The sequence below is a fragment of the Siphateles boraxobius genome, unplaced genomic scaffold, assembly GCF_051911475.1.
Source record: "Siphateles boraxobius isolate OS27281-9 unplaced genomic scaffold, OSU_SipBor_1 19, whole genome shotgun sequence".
Lineage (NCBI taxonomy): Eukaryota > Metazoa > Chordata > Actinopteri > Cypriniformes > Leuciscidae > Siphateles > Siphateles boraxobius.
The window spans coordinates 9,138,665-9,157,595 of NW_027508799.1; the positions used below are offsets into that span (position 1 = coordinate 9,138,665).

General features: G+C 46.8%; 7 non-coding genes across 7 annotated transcripts; 3 read left to right on the forward strand and 4 right to left on the reverse strand.

Moving 5' to 3' along the window:
• The first annotated feature begins 6,905 nt into the window (after positions 1–6,905).
• On the forward strand, positions 6,906–6,978 carry trnak-cuu (transfer RNA lysine (anticodon CUU)). The gene has a single exon. It is a non-coding gene; the product is annotated as a tRNA-Lys (tRNA).
• A 126-nt stretch (positions 6,979–7,104) lies between these two features.
• Positions 7,105–7,178, forward strand: trnan-guu (transfer RNA asparagine (anticodon GUU)). The gene has a single exon. It is a non-coding gene; the product is annotated as a tRNA-Asn (tRNA).
• Positions 7,179–7,943: 765 nt separating this feature from the next.
• trnak-cuu (transfer RNA lysine (anticodon CUU)) lies at positions 7,944–8,016 on the forward strand. Its single transcript has one exon. It is a non-coding gene; the product is annotated as a tRNA-Lys (tRNA).
• Positions 8,017–13,229: 5,213 nt separating this feature from the next.
• Positions 13,230–13,301, reverse strand: trnaq-cug (transfer RNA glutamine (anticodon CUG)). The gene has a single exon. It is a non-coding gene; the product is annotated as a tRNA-Gln (tRNA).
• A 567-nt stretch (positions 13,302–13,868) lies between these two features.
• trnai-aau (transfer RNA isoleucine (anticodon AAU)) lies at positions 13,869–13,942 on the reverse strand. The gene has a single exon. It is a non-coding gene; the product is annotated as a tRNA-Ile (tRNA).
• Positions 13,943–17,783: 3,841 nt separating this feature from the next.
• On the reverse strand, positions 17,784–17,855 carry trnaq-uug (transfer RNA glutamine (anticodon UUG)). The gene has a single exon. It is a non-coding gene; the product is annotated as a tRNA-Gln (tRNA).
• A 273-nt stretch (positions 17,856–18,128) lies between these two features.
• Positions 18,129–18,202, reverse strand: trnai-aau (transfer RNA isoleucine (anticodon AAU)). Its single transcript has one exon. It is a non-coding gene; the product is annotated as a tRNA-Ile (tRNA).
• Positions 18,203–18,931: the final 729 nt, after the last annotated feature.

Consider the following 18,931-nt stretch of genomic DNA (forward strand, 5'->3'; position numbering starts at 1 on the left):
CACACAAGAAAGCCCGTCAGGTTCTGGATGTGGACCAGTACTACCTTATGATCACGGAGACTCTCTGGTGCAGTGGGTGCAAAACGGCCTTAATTTCCACCAGCAAGGCCATCTTGGACCAGCTGGACTTAGCCCAAAGACTGGAATTTAGGCTGATCCTAACTCGAAAGTGAGTATACTGAGATTACTTAGCTTGTGTAACAAATGTTTGTCATTTAAAACACAATTGAGATGAGCTGGTTTTAATGTTTGTGTCTTTCTGTCTCTCTTTCCCTTTGTTTTATTCAGGTATGCCTGTGACATGCGGGTCATAAGGTTCCTGAGGGAGAGGGCCCTGGGCAACAGCCCCTCTCGCTTAGTGAGGCAGCTGCGGGAGAACCACAGCGAGGAGTGGCTGTGCCGATACCTTGGAGTGGCTTTGCGAATACCTTGGTGCCTGCTCAGACTCCATCTCCCAGCCAAGCCTGCTCCCTGTGAGGTTTCAGGAGCCACCTGAGCCCGAAACTATCCCCTCCCACAGGTGGATGCTGGCTGTTTATGGGTGAGATATCTTGTGCAGGATTGACCACATTAAAGCCAGCATAACGTCCACATATGGTTGCATTCTGAAGATGGACTCAACCAAAAAGGTAACTATTTTTACATTTCAATCAAAAGAATTGAAAATACACCATTAGTAGTAGTACAGTAGTATGTATGTAATGTTCCATATATAAATAATTTAGCATCACTCACTGTCTTTTCTGTGTGATTACAGATCACAAAGAAGCTGTCGGGGTTTGCAAAGGGGACAGCTATGGGGCTAACATCTGTCAGCAATGAGGTGGGCCAGATCCTCATTAGTGTTCTGACAGCTCAGGAGGGTCCAGCCCTGGACCGAATGGCAGCTGACCTCATCCGGAGGTACACTGATGCGGGTGTGGCTCCGCCTCAGCTCCTCTATGTGGACTGCGACTGCTGTCGGGAGGGCACTGGGCAGACCAAGTTCAAGCAGCGATTTGGTGGGTGGCCAGACTTGGTGGTGAAGCTGGACATCTACCATTTCATGCGGCGACTGGCAGCTGGGTGCACTAAAGATGCACATCCTCTTTACCCCATTTTCATGGCACGCATGTCTTGCTGCATTTTTGAATGGGACAGTGGGGATGTGTCTCTGCTGAGGCAGGCCAAGAGGGAGCAGCTGAAACATGAAGGTGTCCCTGGTATCACCGACACTATGGTGGACCAACGGATCACCAAGGATGAATTGGCCCTGCACTGCCGAAGGCGGACAAGAGGAGAGCAGCAGACCATTCTGATGATCAAGCACCTCCTCAGCGAGCTGATGGGGGTAAAGGGTCGAGACCTTCTTGGTGTCCCTCTCTTGGACCATGAGAGGATGCAGCACATCTGGCAAGTCCAGATGAGGCACGTAAAGTGCAATCAAGATGAACCAGGTGTGCTGCTCTACACACAGACTGGCACCACCACCAAAGATGGTATTGTGCTGCCAAAATACAGATGCGCAAGGGGCTCCACATCACTGGAGTCCTTTCATCTACACTTGAATAGGTTCATTCCAGGTCAGTATAAATCATTATTCATCAGAAATATTAAGGGTGACTCAATGAATGTCTTTCAAATAGCATAGCACAAAAAAAGTAATGTAACGTTATCGATCTTATCTAAAGGAACAAGCGCCAACAGCTTAAATTTCCAGCTTTACCTCCTGGAAGGCTTGAACAGGTGGAATCAGGACCGTAAAATGGCATCTCTGGCAGGCACACCTCCGTCCCTGTTAAGCTACTCCGGGGACCTGGTGCACTGTGTCAACACCCACAGTGTTAAGGTACTTGGGAGACAGCTTGTACCGTCTTTTCAGACACCATCTGTCTATACTGGTGAGTTTCAGCTTTAAATTGCTTTTTAGATTGCATAAAAATAGAATATTTATATTATTTTTCTGAAAACTGATTTCCCTCTACTGTGTTCTCCTGTCTGTCCCAGGTGAACTCATAGGTATAGATTACCTGTACCGTCAAACAGGGCAGGCCATGCAGGACGTGGATCCTGACTCTGAGGTGACAGAACAGATGTTGGAGGATGTGGGCACGGAGGAGGAGTTGGAGGATGAGGGATTCGGAGATGTCAGTTTGGACCTTAACCTGGATCCCACTATTGAGGTGCTGGACCTGTCCCCTGGCTCATCACCCACCACAATCAGCGTAGCCAGCAATCCTGCCTCTGTCCAGACTGGGTCTGCTAACACCACCACAGCAGCACCTAATCAACAACTGGTAACTATTCTTAATAATAAAAGTACAAGTAGTATTATTTGTATAGCACTATTAACTTTATTTGTATAGCACAATGAAAAGAAAAATAGAAACAAACTAAATACCATTAATACAATCTAAAGAGTAAATAGATTAATAAAAAAGCAAAGTAAAAAAAGATAAATTAAATTCCATAAACATGTTTTTTTTCCCCTTTTTTCAGTCTTACAACTGGATGACCAGGGTGCCCTCTGGTCCTTCCTCTGCCACAACCACCTACGCCGCCTCTGGTCCATCTGCCATGACTGGTCCATCCTCCACGACCACCCACGCCGCCTCTGGTCCATCCACCATGACCACCCACAGCGCCTCTGGTCCATCCACCATGACCACTCACAGCGCCTCTGGTCCATCCTCCATGACCGCCTATGCCGCCTCTGGTCCATCCACCATGACCACCCACAGCACCTCTGGTCCATCCACCATGACCACTCACAGCGCCTCTGGTCCATCCTCCACGACCAACTACGCCGCCTCTGGTCCATCTGCCATGACTGGTCCATCCTCCACGACCACCCACGCCGCCTCTGGTCCATCCACCATGACCACCCACAGCGCCTCTGGTCCATCCACCTTGACCACTCACAGTGCCTCTGGTCCATCCTCCACGACCATCTACGCCGCCTCTGGTCCATCTGCCATGACTGGTCCATCCTCCACGACCACCTACGCCGCCTCTGGTCCATCCACCATGACCACCCACAGCGCCTCTGGTCCATCCACCATGACCACTCACAGCGCCTCTGGTCCATCCTCCACGACCACCTACGCCGCCTCTGGTCCATCTGCCATGACTGGTCCATCCTCCACGACCACCCACGCCGCCTCTGGTCCATCCACCATGACCACCCACGCCGCCTCTGGTCCATCCACCATGACCACCCACAGCGCCTCTGGTCCATCCACCATGACCACCCACAGCGCCTCTGGTCCATCCACCATGACCACCCACAGCGCCTCTGGTCCATCCGCCACAACCACCCACACCGCCTCTAGTCCATCCAACATGACCACCCACGCCGCCTCTGGTCCATCTGCCATGACCACCCACACCGCCTCTGGTCCATCTGCCATGACCACCTACCTCTCCATCCTTCCTCTCCCGACCACTCTCACTGTCTCTGTTGCTGCAGCCACTGCTCCTCCAGCAGTGCAACCAGTGCCTGAGCAACCGCTGGTAAGACTTTTTGTGACAAGTACATTGTGATGGTTGTGTTGTTCTTCTGCTTGTGATATTGTATCTTTTTAACATTGATTTACTCTTATATTTTACCAGGCTGTGGATGAGCGCAGTGTACCAGGGATAGAGAGAGTGGACAACCTGGCAGGCTACTTGGTGGGGCTTAGGGTGGAAACTGGGCAAACTCTGAGCCACCAGCAGGCCAGTACCATCATTGCCCTATGGCAAAGCCTGCTTCCGTATGACCAGCAGAGAGTGGCGTACGCTGCCCGGCACCAGGTGCGTCTTACAACAGGACGCTCCAGGTGCTCAAAAACCAAGCCTGAATTCACGCCTGGTGTGGACAGCATGACCCGTTGCATCCTTGGGTCAACAGGATCCCCTGCTCAGTGGCCAGACTGTTGCCGCCTGGTAGAGTCTATCTTTGTTAAACTGTGTGATATTCACAGGAGCCCAAAAAAATTGGGAAATCATGCCGTAACAAGATGGACTCTAATTCTGAGGGACTACAGCAAGATTCGGCAGCTGGTCCTGTGCAATGGGACTGTGATGGAGAATACCACCCTGCAATTGTTTGAGGTGAATCAAACAACCTTAATTCAGTGGCACAAAAAGCGGCTGAAGAGGCAAGAATGTGCCATCCTGCTTCAGGGTGTGAACTTGCCAGCCCCCATTCCTATAGCTGCTAGGCCTCTCTCCCCTGGACAGATTCACCCCACTAAAGCACCCCTACAGCCTGGTCCCCAACACCGCTACCACTTGCCTGAAAGTACAGTGGGAAAGGCAGTGGACAAGCGAAAGTCTGCAGTTCCAGCTCCGCACCCCACTCCTCCAAAAGTTTTCCGGCCAAGGCAGTTTTCCCTGCTGATTCTGCCCCTTTACCTGTTGTCCCCAACCCCAGTCCTGCATTTGCCCCCATTGTCCAAACACCTGTTTCTGCTCCTTCACCTGTCATCCACAACCCCAGTCCTGCCTTTGGCCCGTTTGTGTTTTTGTGTCCAGCTCCAGTTCCTGCCGTCCGGCAGATTGCTCCTGCTGGCCCCATTCCCTCCCCACCACCTGCTCGGAGGCCCTACATCCGCACTGTGGACAAAAAACAAGTGCAGTCTGTGCCACCAGCCCTGCAACAAAGATACTGGCCACAGCCAGTATTATGGCCACATTTACTGTCCCCAGACTGCTGTTATGCCACTTGACCAGTGGATGGAGGAGATGAAGAAGAAGAGGGCAGATAAAAAAAAAAAATTTGTTTATTTCAAAATGCTACATGTGTGTGTGTGCGTGTGCGCATCCGTTAGGGTCATTTGTTCACCCTCCATGAAGCTAATTTGTTCATTTGCTTTTTAAATTAGTTCATTTACCCCATATGAGACTATTTAAGCTTAGGTAAAGCTTTTTTGTTTGTAAATAGTCCACAACCTGTTATATACTGTGTGTGTGTGTGTGTGTGTGTGTGTGTGTGTGTGTGTGTGTGTGTGTGTGTGTGTGTGTGTGTGTGTGTGTGTGTGTGTGTGCGTGCGTGCGCGCGCGTGCGTGCATGTGTGCATGCGTGTGTGTATGCTCGTGAGGGTGTGTTTATGTGAGAGAGAAGGAGAAGGTGTTTGTAAATAAAAAATAAAAAGAACTTTATTTCTACAACAGTATCCTTTGGCTTTTTTCTGGAAAAAACTTTTTACAAACTCACACAGATATTAAAATTACAAGAAAGGGACATAATGGTATTCCAGACAGATCAAACAGGGTGTGAGAAGTGAATGTCAGAAAGAATGTCATTTCTTTAATATAAAGGTTTATTATTATTTATTATAAGCAGTAGTAGTATCATATTCTTATTTTAATTATTTGTATTGCAACAAAGCATTACAATTACAAGAAAGGGACAGAATTGTATAACAGACAGGTCCACAGGATCTGAGAAGTGATTGTCAGAAACAATTCTTTGATATAAAGGTTTATTATTATTATAAGCAGTAGTAGTAGTAGTATCACATTCTTATTTTTATTATTCTTATTGCAACAAAACATTAAAATTACAAGAAAGGGACAGAATGGTATTGAAGACAAATCCACAGTGTGTGAGAACTGAAGTGAATGTCAGAAACATTTCTTTGATATAAAGGTTTATTATTATTTATTATAAGCAGTAGTGGTATCATATTCTTATTTTAAGTATTTGTATTGCAACAAAGCGTTAAACTTACAAGAAAGCCACAGAATTGTATGGACAGGTCCACAGGATGTGAGAAGTGATTGTCAGAATGATATAAAGGTTTATTATTATTATTATAAGCAGTAGTAGTAGTATCAGTATTATTGCAAAAATTACCAATTCTATTTGTATCAGTTTTTAAGCTATATTTGATAGATTCATAGCACTTTGTAAGACTTTGCAATAGTTGATGCATGTTCCAATCGGGATGGTAGCCCTCTCTCTACCCAACGGGGTCTCGGTTTCCAGTGTTCAAAGCGAAGTCCGCCATTGCCGGTAAAGTCCAGGTCTGCTTTTTTTTATAAGTTAACCCATGGACTGGCTCGCCGTAGATCTCTCTGGCGCAATAGGTCAACGCGTTCGGCTGTTAACTGAAAAGTTGGTGGTTTGAGCCCACCCAGGGATGAATGGTGTTTTTCGTTGATGTCCTGCCATGCCACCACCAACACAGCTGCAGAATTTAGCACACGTGTGTCAACTAACACATCCGTGTCATTTTGGATGCATGACAAAACGTTTCTTGACCCCTTTTAGCGTTTACAGCTTGGTCAGTTGCTTTGTGTTCAAAGAAGTCAGCGGGTGTTGTGAAAGTTTACATCAGCTTATGTTTGCTGTGGCGCGTGGATGGAATGCTCATGTTTTGTTCCGGGTGGCGGAGGCCTGTGTTCCAGAGAGGTCTTGCTCAAATCTCCTTTTAAAACACCATCGAGCATCCGTAATAACTTCCGACATTGATCGAACGTGGATTTTGTTCTCATAAGGAGGGCACCGGTAACTTGTAACCTATCAGGCTCTCAGGCATGAGGTCAATCGATTCGGCATAGGCCTATATGTACTAGCGTTTTTGCTTCCGGTTGGAGGCTGTGTCCCTCCAACTCTTTGTTTGTATGACTCACTTTTGCCTTTGGATATTTGGAGAAGTTTGTCTTCGGTAACCGCTCTCTCACTCGACAGACCGAAACGGAACTTTAGCTCCGCGTTGTGCATATTATTGGCCTGCTCTACTGGGTCAAATTGTATCCCCCAACAACAGATATGGCTCAAACAAACAAAGGACACTCTAAGCCTACCTCTAGGCTTAAACCTGACTTTACCCGCAAGAGGCTATGCCAAGCCTGTGCGAAATGTAAGGCTCCCTTTCACGGGCGCAATTTAGGCACGGATAAAGACCACAGCCAGCCCGAAGCAGTTTACAGCAGTTGCCCGGCTAGCTCAGTCGGTAGAGCATGAGACTCTTAATCTCAGGGTCGTGGGTTCGAGCCCCACGTTGGGCGCATCTATTAGCCCTCTCTCTTCCCAACGGGGTCTCGGTTTCCAGCGTGGAAAGCGAGTCTGCCATTACCGGAAAAGTCCAGGTCTGCTTTCTTTGATAAGCTAACCCATGGACTGGCTAGCCGTAGGTCTCTGTGGCGCCATCGGTCAGTGCGTTCGGCTGTTAACCGAAAGGTTGGTGGTTCGAGCCCACCCAGGGACGAATGGTGTTTTTCGTTGACGTCCTGCCATGCCACCACCAACACAGCTGCAGAATTTAGCACATGTGTGTCAACTAACACATCCGTGTCATTTCGGACGCATGACACAACGTTTCTTGGCCCCTTTTAGCGTTTACAGCTTGGTCAGTTGCTTTGTGTACAAAGAAGACAGCGGGTGTTGTGAAAGTTTACATCAGCTTATGTTTGCTGTGGCGCGTGGATGGAATGCTCATGTTTTGTTCCGGGTGGTGGAGGTCTGTGTTCCAGAGAGGTCCTGCTCAAAACTCCTTTTAAAACACCATCGAGCATCCGTAATAACTTCCGACATTGATCGAACGTGGATTTTGTTCTCATAAGGCTCTGAGGCATGAGGTCAATCGATTCGGCATAGGCCTATATGTACCAGCATTTTTGCCTCCGGTTGGAGGTTGTGTCCCTCCAACTCTGTGTTGTATGACTCACTTTTGCCTTTGGATATTTGGGGAAGTTTGCCTTCGGTAACCGCTCTCTCACTCGACAGACCGAAACGGAACTTTAGCTCCGGGTTGTGCATATTATTGGCCTGCTCTACTGGGTCAAATTGTATCCCCCAACAACAGATATTGCTCAAACGAACAAAGTACACTCTAAGCCTACCTCTAGGCTTAACCCGGACTTTACCCACAAGAGGCTATGCAAAGCCTGTGCGAAATGTGAGGCTACCTTTCACGGGCGCAATTTAGGCACGGATAAAGACCGGGACCAGCCCGAAGCAATTCACCGCAGTTGCCCGGCTAGCAATGTCGGTAGAGCATGAGACTCTTAATCTCATGGTCGTGGGTTCGAGCCCCACGTTGGGCGCATCTATTTGCCCTCTCTCTACCCAAAGGGGTCTCGGTTTCCAGTGTGGAAAGCGAGTCCGCCATTGCCGGAAAAGTCCATGTCTGCTTTTTTTTATAAGTTAACCCATGGACTGGCTCGCCGTAGGTCTCTGTGGCGCAATCGGTCAGAGCGTTCGACTGTTATCTGAAAGGTTGGTGGTTCGAGGCCACCCAGGGACGAATGGTGTTTTTCGTTGACGTCCTGCCATGCCACCACCAAAACAGCTGCAGAATTTAGCACACGTGTGTCAACTTACACATCCGTGTCATTTCGGACGCATGACACCACGTTTCTTGGCCCCTTTTAGCGTTTACAGCTTGGTCAGTTAATTTAAATGGAGGTGGAAAGACTCCAAGGAGGTGGAGCCAAAGCACAGCGATAGCAGCTGAGCTCCACACCACCCTTCTTCAGTGTGTCTGTCTTCTGGTACAGAGGGAAGGAATCTGGGTCCTGAATACAGGCGATGTGCCTCTGCTGGTCTATCCAGACCTGTTGGATTCCCTCGTGGTCCAGCAGTGGTACACCCAGAGTGTCCCTCCCCTTCTCACTGTCCATCTCATCAATGAGCGCCTTGATCCTCCAGGTGGTCTCCTCCACTCCTCTGGTCCGCTTGCGACAGTGCAGTGCCAACTCCTTCCTGGTGATCAGCTTATCCAGAGCCTTCTCTGAGACTGGACCAACTCCTCTGGCCTGTAACTCCCCCTGTTTGGCCAACCGTAGAGCAGCGACATCATCTGGATCCAGCTCAAAGATGCACCTGGAAAGCCGAGCCATGAAGGTGCCGTAGAGCTGATGAGCCTCCGTGATGACACCTGCTGCAAAGCGCCGGATAAAGTGCCAAATGTTTAAGCGCACTTGGAGCTCATCCCACTCTATGAACATGGCTCTGACCTGCGACTGTCTGTGCGCGTGTGGGCTGCAGCAGTCTCTGTCCACATACATGACGGCGGGTGGTGCCACTCCCGCCTCCCTGTACCTCTTCATGAGACCCACCGCCATGGGCCACAATCCATGCCCCTCTGCCGCTGTGAGGACTGACACCAACACCTGGCCGTGCTCATTGCCTACATTAGTGCACCAACCAGCAGTGTTGGCAGCAGCACCGGCCAGTTTTGTAAAAAAAAAAAAAAACATAGAATAAACAAATGTCAGAAAAATTTAAGATAATAACAATTATTATTACTCAAACTTGACTTTTTATACCTTTTTGGTGGAGTCCATCTTGAGGACAGAGCCAAAGACTGAGGTTATTTTGGCCTTGACCTCAGGTAGCCGCGAGAGGACGTCCCTGGCATACACAAACAGCCACTTGGGTTTGGGGATGGGTGGGAGGGGCGGGGGCACAGAAAAGAGTGGAGGCTCAACGATGGAGGAGTCTGTGAAGGGCTCACAGACAGTGAGGTACTCCAGCGTCCGCTGTGACCACGCTGAGGTGTGTTGCTCCTGCAGCTTTTTGTGAAGCTGTGTGACACTGTTGCCCTGGGTCCTCTCCCGCATCATTATGACTACACGGTAGTCACACGAGTACCTACAGACAGTCAAATAATTCTGTTCAGTGCCACATCTTATTATTTCAATGTTAATATCAGTAAATCAACGTATTTGATTTTATACAGTACAACAAATTACAGTGCATCGCTCTAAATATGAATGTGTTCTACCTGTATGTCAGAATGGCGGGGAATTTTCTGCGGTGTCCCATGTCGAGCTGTCCCAGGATGTCTTCAGACCAGGCTGGATACTTCTTCTTGCACCCTTTGCACTCCAGATACTCTGTGGCCATGTCATACCACCCGTCTATGTCCAGGATCTTGCGCACAGTGCGATAAAGGCCAGCAGCTGTCAGCTTGTGGTTATTGCAGGCTGGCTGGACACAGACAAGTGGAATGGACCACATCTTCAGCGGCATCCAGAGGAACAGAGGGCGGCAGAAGAAAATATCAGGAGAAGTAGGGGGCTGGGTGAAGACGGTCGGGGGCTGGGGAGGATACCACCAGAAGTTGGGATGTGGCGTCAGCTCAGGCTTCCCTGTTTTTATGTTGGCCCTGAACAGAGTCTTCCTGATCCAGTCCTGCTGGAAAGATGGGAGTTGCTATTTCCAGTGGACAGGAAGCTCTGCAGGTGACTGGGACACCTGGCCAGGGGTCCACAATGCTGGAGGAGCAGGATAGGGGCAGGAGCAGGGGCAGTATCACGAGCCGGGGCAGGAGCAGGGCCTCTCGAGCCTGCAGTGGCTGGAGCGTAAAAAAACACAACAAAATTATCTTATTGTTTTAGACTTTCATTGCATGACTTTCTCAGCTCTGCTGGACAGCTACTGCGATTACAAGGTTTACTGCAAAGCATGTATGATTAGTAGAGAGACGACATGATGATGAAAAGATGGAAGGAACCAGTGAAAATCATCCTGTTTTTCATCCAAGCACCATTAGAAGAAATACAAGAAGAAAAAAAGATGGGATCAGCCAAGTGTGAAGCGAAGCAGACCAAACACTACAACAGCCACTTATTCCAAGGGGAGATGGGGGGAAGTGTGAGATGACAAGAATGAGCTTTAGTCAGTGATTACGATAAAAAATGAAATAAAACCTTTTACATACACCTTTAAATTCTCTTTTTTCCTTTGAGGATGTTCACTCAAAGGGTGAATGTAGATTGACACCTGAGAAGTGCCATTCCTCTGTGTTGTGAAATAAAATAATATGTCATTTAAAAAATACTGTTTTGTTTTATTTGTAATTGTTTGTAAAATATTGTTTAAGATTTACATACCTTGAGGAAGTTGTTCCTCAGCTTGCGAGGCTACAGTTGCCATCTCCAGGTCATCTTCCTCCTCAAAAAACTCCGTAGCAGCAGAATCTGTAAAATAACATAAAACACTAAGCACATGTCACCAACACACTTGTATGCGTTAAGTGATACTCACCACATGTAAAGAGCTGTCTCCGGGCTGCGGACTCAGACGCAGGAGGTACACGTGGTCCTGCAGCTGTTGAACACGTATTTTCGTTAGACATATATACTGCATAATATATACTGTAATGATTTTAAAGCTTGCAAATCACTTACAGGGTTTGGCTGGAGACAAAATCTTTTGTGCCAGCTGTGAAGCAGATAAATGCTTCCCCCGCGCCAACAGGGCCTTCACATTGGTCGCCAGCAGTGGCTTGTTCTTAGTGGCAGTAGGTGGAGGAGGAACAGACACAGTGGCAGTGGGCACAGCAGCAGTGAGGACAGATGCAGTGGGCACAGTGGTGGTGGGCACGTGGGCTGGAGCCTGCCTCTTCAGCACGTATGCTTTGAAAAGGGCCATATTGGTGTCAGGCCTGGCCTTTGCCTTCTTCAGGTAGGTGATGAGAGCCTGGGCCTCCTTGCTTGGGTCCTCATACACCTCCTTCATTGACCTACCATTAAAATCCCCAAACTCCACCATCAGACATCCAGAGTCTCCTGTCCTCTGGGCCTCCTGCAGCATGGCCTGTTTTTTCTGATACACCTCCACAGCCTCGCCTACCTCCCTGATCTGCGAGGTGTATCTGAGGAACAGGTGTTTGTTGGCCGACAGCGGGTTGTCCCTCTCCTCCTCCCCCAAAATGCTGCTGACCAGATAGCAGGCATACCCCAGTGAGTTCTCCAGCAGCCACAGGAACCTCTGACCCTGGTGTTTCCCAAACTGGATCTTGCAGTGAGCCAGAACCAGGAACTGGTCTCCAGGATTCCCTCCATTCTGCCTCACAAAGGCAGTGGCCTCAGCCAGGACCTCCTCCTTACACCTGGCCCTCCCTGCCAACACGATCTCCCTCCTATTGGCCTCCTCAGTTGGCCCCATAAGGAGTCGACCCTCAGAGGTTCTTCGTAAAACCGGGTATGCATACATAATCTGAAAGGACACAGGCATAAACAGAACGTTACATAGCTGTCATATTCCAACTGAAAGTATTTTACTACAGCATTTGTTTTTTTTTATGTAATTAATTATTATAATATTATAATAATTAATGATTATTATTATTATGAGCATAAGCATTATTGTTTTTATACAACTGTGAATCACTTTGAATTGCCTTGTGTACAAATTGTAAATAGTGTGATGAACTTATTAATAAGAAAATAAATAACACTTCTTGGTACAATCTTGCTGGTATCATGCCATGCTTAAATTATTTTGTTTTGTTTAGCTTTTGTGGCAGAGATTACTAAGAAACACCAAATATAACATAAAGGCGTTTATGACAATTCATAATAATATGATCATCAAACAGATCTAAAACTTAAAATGGTATATCAAATCGTTTTGGTATATCTTTTATAACATAGTTGAGAATCATTTGTTGAAACAAAAAAACACTTGTTTTTGCCTATTCATATCTTTTTAAATATGTATAACATAGTATTTAAAAAGATAACATAAATATGTATACTGGTGTATAACATAGTATAGTATAACATATATGAATTAAACTTTTTTTAAAGGTTTTAGTAAAAATCTTCTTGTGCTCAAAATAATGTAATGAATGACACAAAAAAACAACAACAAAATTAACAACAACAAAAAAATGGTTTAAGGAGGATATAGCTTAATTAGCGGTCGGCTAATTATCTTGACAGTAGTGACATGTTTTTTACTGTATATCATCGTAAAGTTGCAGGTTCACATGTACAGAAGAAAACGTGTGCTATTACACGCTAGCTAGCTTTATTGGCATGTTTAATTGTCTAAAAACAAACACTGTTTATGAATAAATAATGATCGATTATACAGTCGTGAAGAATAGACTTACCTGTTGCAAAGATTGCAAAGATGACGATAATAATAGCGGTCGCCGATTGGTCAAAAGTAAGCCACAGGAGCAGAGCCAGGAGAGAAACGCGATTGGTCAAAAGTAAGCCACAGGAGAGAAAGGCGATTGGTCAAAAGTAAGCCACAGGAGAGAAACACGATTGGTCAAAAGTAAGCCACAGCACAGAAACACAATTGGCTCACGTGGGCTTACTTTGGGCTTACTTTGGCTCAATCGGTAGGAAGCAGTAGGCGCAAGCGAGAGGTGGCGGGATCGATGCCTGCATTCTCCAGTGCTGTCCATCCTTTTTACGCCCCCCTTCAAGGGGCACTACCTAGATGAGCTCTTGCGGCTCAGTGCTGCCGAAAAAGTTTTTTCGAACGAGGTACTGTACACATTCCTGGCAAAAGCAGGTCCCACCGAGATTTGAACTCGGATCACTGGATTCAGAGCCCAGAGTTCTAACCATTATACCATGGAACCTTGGCGTATGTCAACTTTTCCCATGATCAGCAGAGATTTAAGTCATTGAGTCCAGAAGCACGATAGCAAGGAGCAAATGAAGCCTTTGCTTTTTAAGCCCATGTTGCCCCAATTCCGACTCGGTTTGAGAGTGCCAATTTCACCACTACGTCAGCAGTTGCGCATCACCTCTGTTTTTTCCCTCCCTTCCGCAAAGAACCTAAAAAGGTTCCACCAATATTTGAACTCGGATCGCTGGATTCAAAGCCCGGAGTGCTAACCATTACACCATGGAACCAACATTACCTGCTAGCTGGCTGTCTGAGAGGCAGATAGCGATGAGGCTAGGTTGAATTAGGTAAATAGGAGATGGATTTTGGTCAATTGACCACCTCGACTAAGAGAGGCAGACGTTGTTCCTCTGCCGAAACCCAGGATTGAACCAGGGACCTTTAGATCTTCAGTCTAACGCTCTCCAAACTGAGCTATTTCGGCCAGGTACTTGTGTGGTTTAGCCAGCAGTGATGTCTGGGAGACCACACGTCATTTTCGAGAAGAGCAGAGCGAAGGTCCCAGAGAGAAAATGAGTGGCCCGTACGGGGATCGAACCCTCGACCTTGGCGTTATTAGCACCTCGCTCTAACCAACTGAGCTAATCGGCCTCTCTCTGGCACATTTTATCCCCAATTTCTCAGAAATATCCTGGTTGCCCTAATCAGGCTGAAGAGATTAAAAGCAAAGCCTAATAATGGTCTCGGCCGGGATTTGAACCCGGGACCTCTCGCATCCTAAGCGAGAATCGTACCCCTAGACCAACGAGCCGAAACATACATTCTCCCTGCTGCTGCCGGGCCGCAAACATTTCAGCTTGCAAGGCTTAAAGCGCAATATTTTAATTAAATCTACAATTAAAAGGTAGCGAGTGCAAAGTTGCCAGCACAGAGGAAATGCGGCCTCTTTTTTTCTGGTCATTGGAATTCACGCTGCAGCACCTGCACACGTGCTAGGGATCGCGATTTGTCTTTGTCTTTGAGACCGATGGACACCTTATCTCCATCATCGAGGGGAATTAGCTCAAATGGTAGAGCGCTCGCTTAGCATGCGAGAGGTAGCGGGATCGATGCCTGCATTCTCCAGTGCTGTCAATCCTTTTTACGACCCCCTTCAAGGGGCACTACCTAGATGAGCTCTTGCGGCTCAGTGCTGCCGAAAAAGTTTTTTCGAATGAGGTACTGCACACATTCCTGGCAAAAGCAGGTCCCACCGAGATTTGAACTTGGATCGCTGCGAGGGTCGCTTAGGGTGCAATAGGGACCTATCGCACCCTAAGCGAGAATCATACCCCTAGACCAACGAGACGAAACATACATTCTCCCTGCTCCTGTCGGGCCGCAAACATTTCAGCTTGCATGGCTTAAAGCACAATTTTTTGATTAAATCTACAATTAAAAGGTAGTCAGTGCAAAGTTGCCAGCACAGAGGAAATGCGGCCTCTTTTTTTGTGGTCATTGGAAATCACGCTGCAGCACCTGCACACATGCTAGGGATCGCGATTCGTCTTTGTCTTTGAGACCGATGGACACCTTATCTCCATCATCGAGGGGAATTAGCTCAAATGGTAGAGCGCTCGCTTAGCATGCGAGAGGTAGCGGGATCGATGCCTGCATTCTCCAGTGCTGTCAATCCTTTTTACGACCCCCTTCAAGGGGCACTACCTAGATGAGCTCTTGCGGCTCAGTGCTGCCGAAAAAGTTTTTTCGAATGAGGTACTGCACACATTCCTGGCAAAAGCAGGTCCCACCGAGATTTGAACTCGGATCGCTGCGAGGGTCGCTTAGGGTGCGATAGGGACCTATCGCACCCTAAGCGAGAATCATACCCCTAGACCAACGAGACGAAACATACATTCTCCCTGCTCCTGCCGGGCCGCAAACATTTGCAACATAAGCTGCATGGCTTAAAGCACAATTTTTTGATTAAATCTACAATTAAAAGGTAGTCAGTGCAAAGTTGCCAGCACAGAGGAAATGCGGCCTCTTTTTTTGTGGTCATTGGAAATCACGCTGCAGCACCTGCACACGTGCTAGGGATCGCGCCTCGACTTTGTCTTTGACACAACGTTTCTTGGCCCCTTTTAGCTTTTACAGCTTGCTCAGTTGCTTTGTGTTCAAAGAAGACAGCGGGTGTTGTGAAAGTTTACATCAGCTTATGTTTGCTGTGGTGCGTGGATGAAATGCTCATGTTTTGTTCCGGGTGGTGGAGGCCTGTGTTCCAGAGAGGTCCTGCTCAAAACTCCTTTTAAAACACCATCGAGCATCCGTAATAACTTCCGACATTGATCGAACGTGGATTTTGTTCTCATAAGGAGGGCTCTCAGGCATGAGGTCAATCGATTCGGCATAGGCCTATATGTACCAGCGTTTTTGCTTCCGGTTGGAGGTTCTGTCCCTCCAACTCTTTGTTGTATGACTCACTTTTGCCTTTGGATATTTGGAGAAGTTTGCCTTCGGTAACCGCTCTCTCATTCGACAGACCGAAACGGAACTTTACCTCCGGGTTGTGCATATTATTGGCCTGCTCTACTGGGTCAAATTGTATCGCCCAACAACAGATATGGCTCAAAAAAACAAAGTAAAGTCTAAGCCTACCTCTAGGCTTAACCCTGACTTTACCCGCAAGAGGCTATGCCAAGCCTGTGCGAAATGTGAGGCTCCCTTCACAGGCGCAATTTAGGCACGGATAAAGACCGCGACCAGCCCGAAGCAGTTCACCGCAGTTGCCCTTACACCTGGCCCTCCCTGCCAACACGATCTCCCTCCTATTGGCCTGCTCAGTTGGCCCCATAAGGAGTCAACCCTCAGAGGTTCTTCATAAAACCGGGTATGCATACATAATCTGAAAGGACACAGGCATAAACAGAACGTTACATAGCTGTCATATTCCAACTGAAAGTATTTTACTACAGCATTTGTTTTTTTATGTAATTAATTATTATAATATTATAATAATTAATGATTGTTATTATTATGAGCATAAGCATTATTGTTTTTTATACAACTCTGAATAACTTTGAATTGCCTTGTGTACAAATTGTAAATAGTGTGATGAACTTATTAATAAGAAAATAAATAACACTTTCTTGCTGGTATCATGCCATGCTTAAATCATTTAGTTTTGTTTAGCTTTTGTGGCAGAGATTACTAAGAAACACCAAATATAACATAAAGGCGTTTATGACAATTCATAATAATATGATCATCAAACAGATCTAAAACTTAAAATGGTATATCAAATCGTTTTGGTATATCTTTTATAACATAGTTGAGAATCATTTGTTGAAACAAAAAAACACTTGTTTTTGCCTATTCATGTCTTTTTAAATATGTATAACATAGTATTTAAAAAGATAACATAAATATGTATACTGGTGTATAACATAGTATAGTATAACATATATGAATTAAACTTTTTTTTTTAAAGGTTTTAGTAAAAATCTTCTTGTGCTCAAAATAATGTAATGAATGACACAAAAAAACAACAACAAAATTAACAACAACAAAAAAATGGTTTAAGGAGGATATAGCTTAATTAGCGGTCGGCTAATTATCTTGACAGTAGTGACATGTTTTTTACTGTATATCATGGTAAACTTGCAGGTTCACATGTACAGAAGAAAACGTGTGCTATTACACGCTAGCTAGCTTTATTGGCATGTTTAATTGTCTAAAAACAAACACTGTTTATGAATAAATAATGATCGATTATACAGTCGTGAAGGATAGACTTACCTGTTGCAAAGATTGCAAAGATTACGATAATAATAGCGGTCGCCGATTGGTCAAAAGTAAGCCACAGGAGCAGAGCCAGGAGAGAAACGCGATTGGTCAAAAGTAAGCCACAGGAGAGAAAGGCGATTGGTCAAAAGTAAGCCACAGGAGAGAAACACGATTGGTCAAAAGTAAGCCACAGGAGAGAACGCGATTGGTCAAAAGTAAGCCACAGCAGTGAAACACAATTGGCTCACGTGGGCTTACTTTGGGCTTACTTTGGCTCAATCGGTAGGAAGCAGTAGGCGCAAGCGAGAGGTGGCGGGATCGATGCCTGCATTCTCCAGTGCTGTCCATCCTTTTTACGCCCCCCTTCAAGGGGCACTACTTAGATGAATTCTTGCGGCTCAGTGCTGCTGAAAAAGTTTTTTCGAACGAGGTACTGTACACATTCCTGGCAAAAGCAGGTCCCACCGAGATTTGAACTCGGATCGCTGGAGCCCAGAGTGCTAACCATTATACCATGGAACCTTGGCGTGTGTCAACTTTTCCCATGATCAGCAGAGATTTAAGTCATTGAGTCCAGAAGCACGATAGCAAGGAGCAAATGAAGCCTTTGCTTTTGAAGCCCATGTTTCCCCAATTCCGACTCGGTTTGAGAGTGCCAATTTCACCGCCACGTCAGCAGTTGCACATCACCTCTGTTTTTTCCCTCCCTTCTGCAAAGAACCTAAAAATGTTCCACCGAGATTTGAACTCGGATCGCTGGATTCAAAGCCCAGAGTGCTAACCATTACACCATGGAACCAACATAACTTGCTAGCTGGCTGTCTGAGAGGCAGATAACGATGAGGCTAGGTGGATGGCTTTTGGTCAATTGACCACCTCGACTAAGAGAGGCAGACGTGGTTCCTCTGCCGAAACCCGGGATTGGACCAGGGACCTTTAGATCTTCAGTCTAACGCTCTCCAAACTGAGCTATTTCGACCAGGTACTTGTGTGGTTTAGCCAGCAGTGATGTCTGAGAGACCGCACGTCATTTTCGAGAAGAGCAGAGCGAAGGTCCCAGAGAGAAAATGAGTGGCCCGTACGGGGATCGAACCCGCGACCTTGGCGTTATTAGCACCACGCTCTAACCAACTGAGCTAACCGGCCTCTCTCTGGCACATTTTATCCCCAATTTCTCAGAAATATCCTGGTGGCCCTAATCAGGCTGAAGAGATTAAAAGCAAAGCCTAATAATGGGCTCGTCCGGGATTTGAACCCGGGATCTCTCGTCCCCTAAGCGAGAATCATACCCCTAGACCAACGAGCCGAAACATACGTCCTCCCTGCTGCTGCAGGGCCGCGTAAAAAGGATGGACAACACTGGAGAATGCAGGTATTGATCCCGCTACCTCTCGCATGCTAAGCGAGCGCTCTACCATTTGAGCTAATTCCCCTCGATGATGGAGAGACGTTGTCCATCGCTCTCAAAGACAAAGACGAGGCACGATCCCTTGCACGTGTGCAGGTGCTGCAGCGTGATTTCCAATGACCACAAAAAAAGAGGCCGCATTTCCTCTGTGCTGGCAACTTTGCACTGGCTACCTTTTAATTGTAGATTTAATTAAAATATAACGCTTTAAGCCAATAGCTTTGACCATCAGCCAATGTTTTCTTTTCCAGACTTTTCCATCAGGAAAAGTTCAGGTCTGCTTTTTTTTATAAGTTAACCCATGGACTGGCTCGCCGTAGGTCTCTTTGGCGCTACCTGGATCAGGATCGTCTGTCTCTGCCGCTCTATCCTCGTCCAATCGCGTCGCTCGCTTTCCAATGTGAGATTGGACAAGTGCCAATCGCATCGCTCGCTGTCCATTGTGAGATTGGACGAGAGCCAATCGC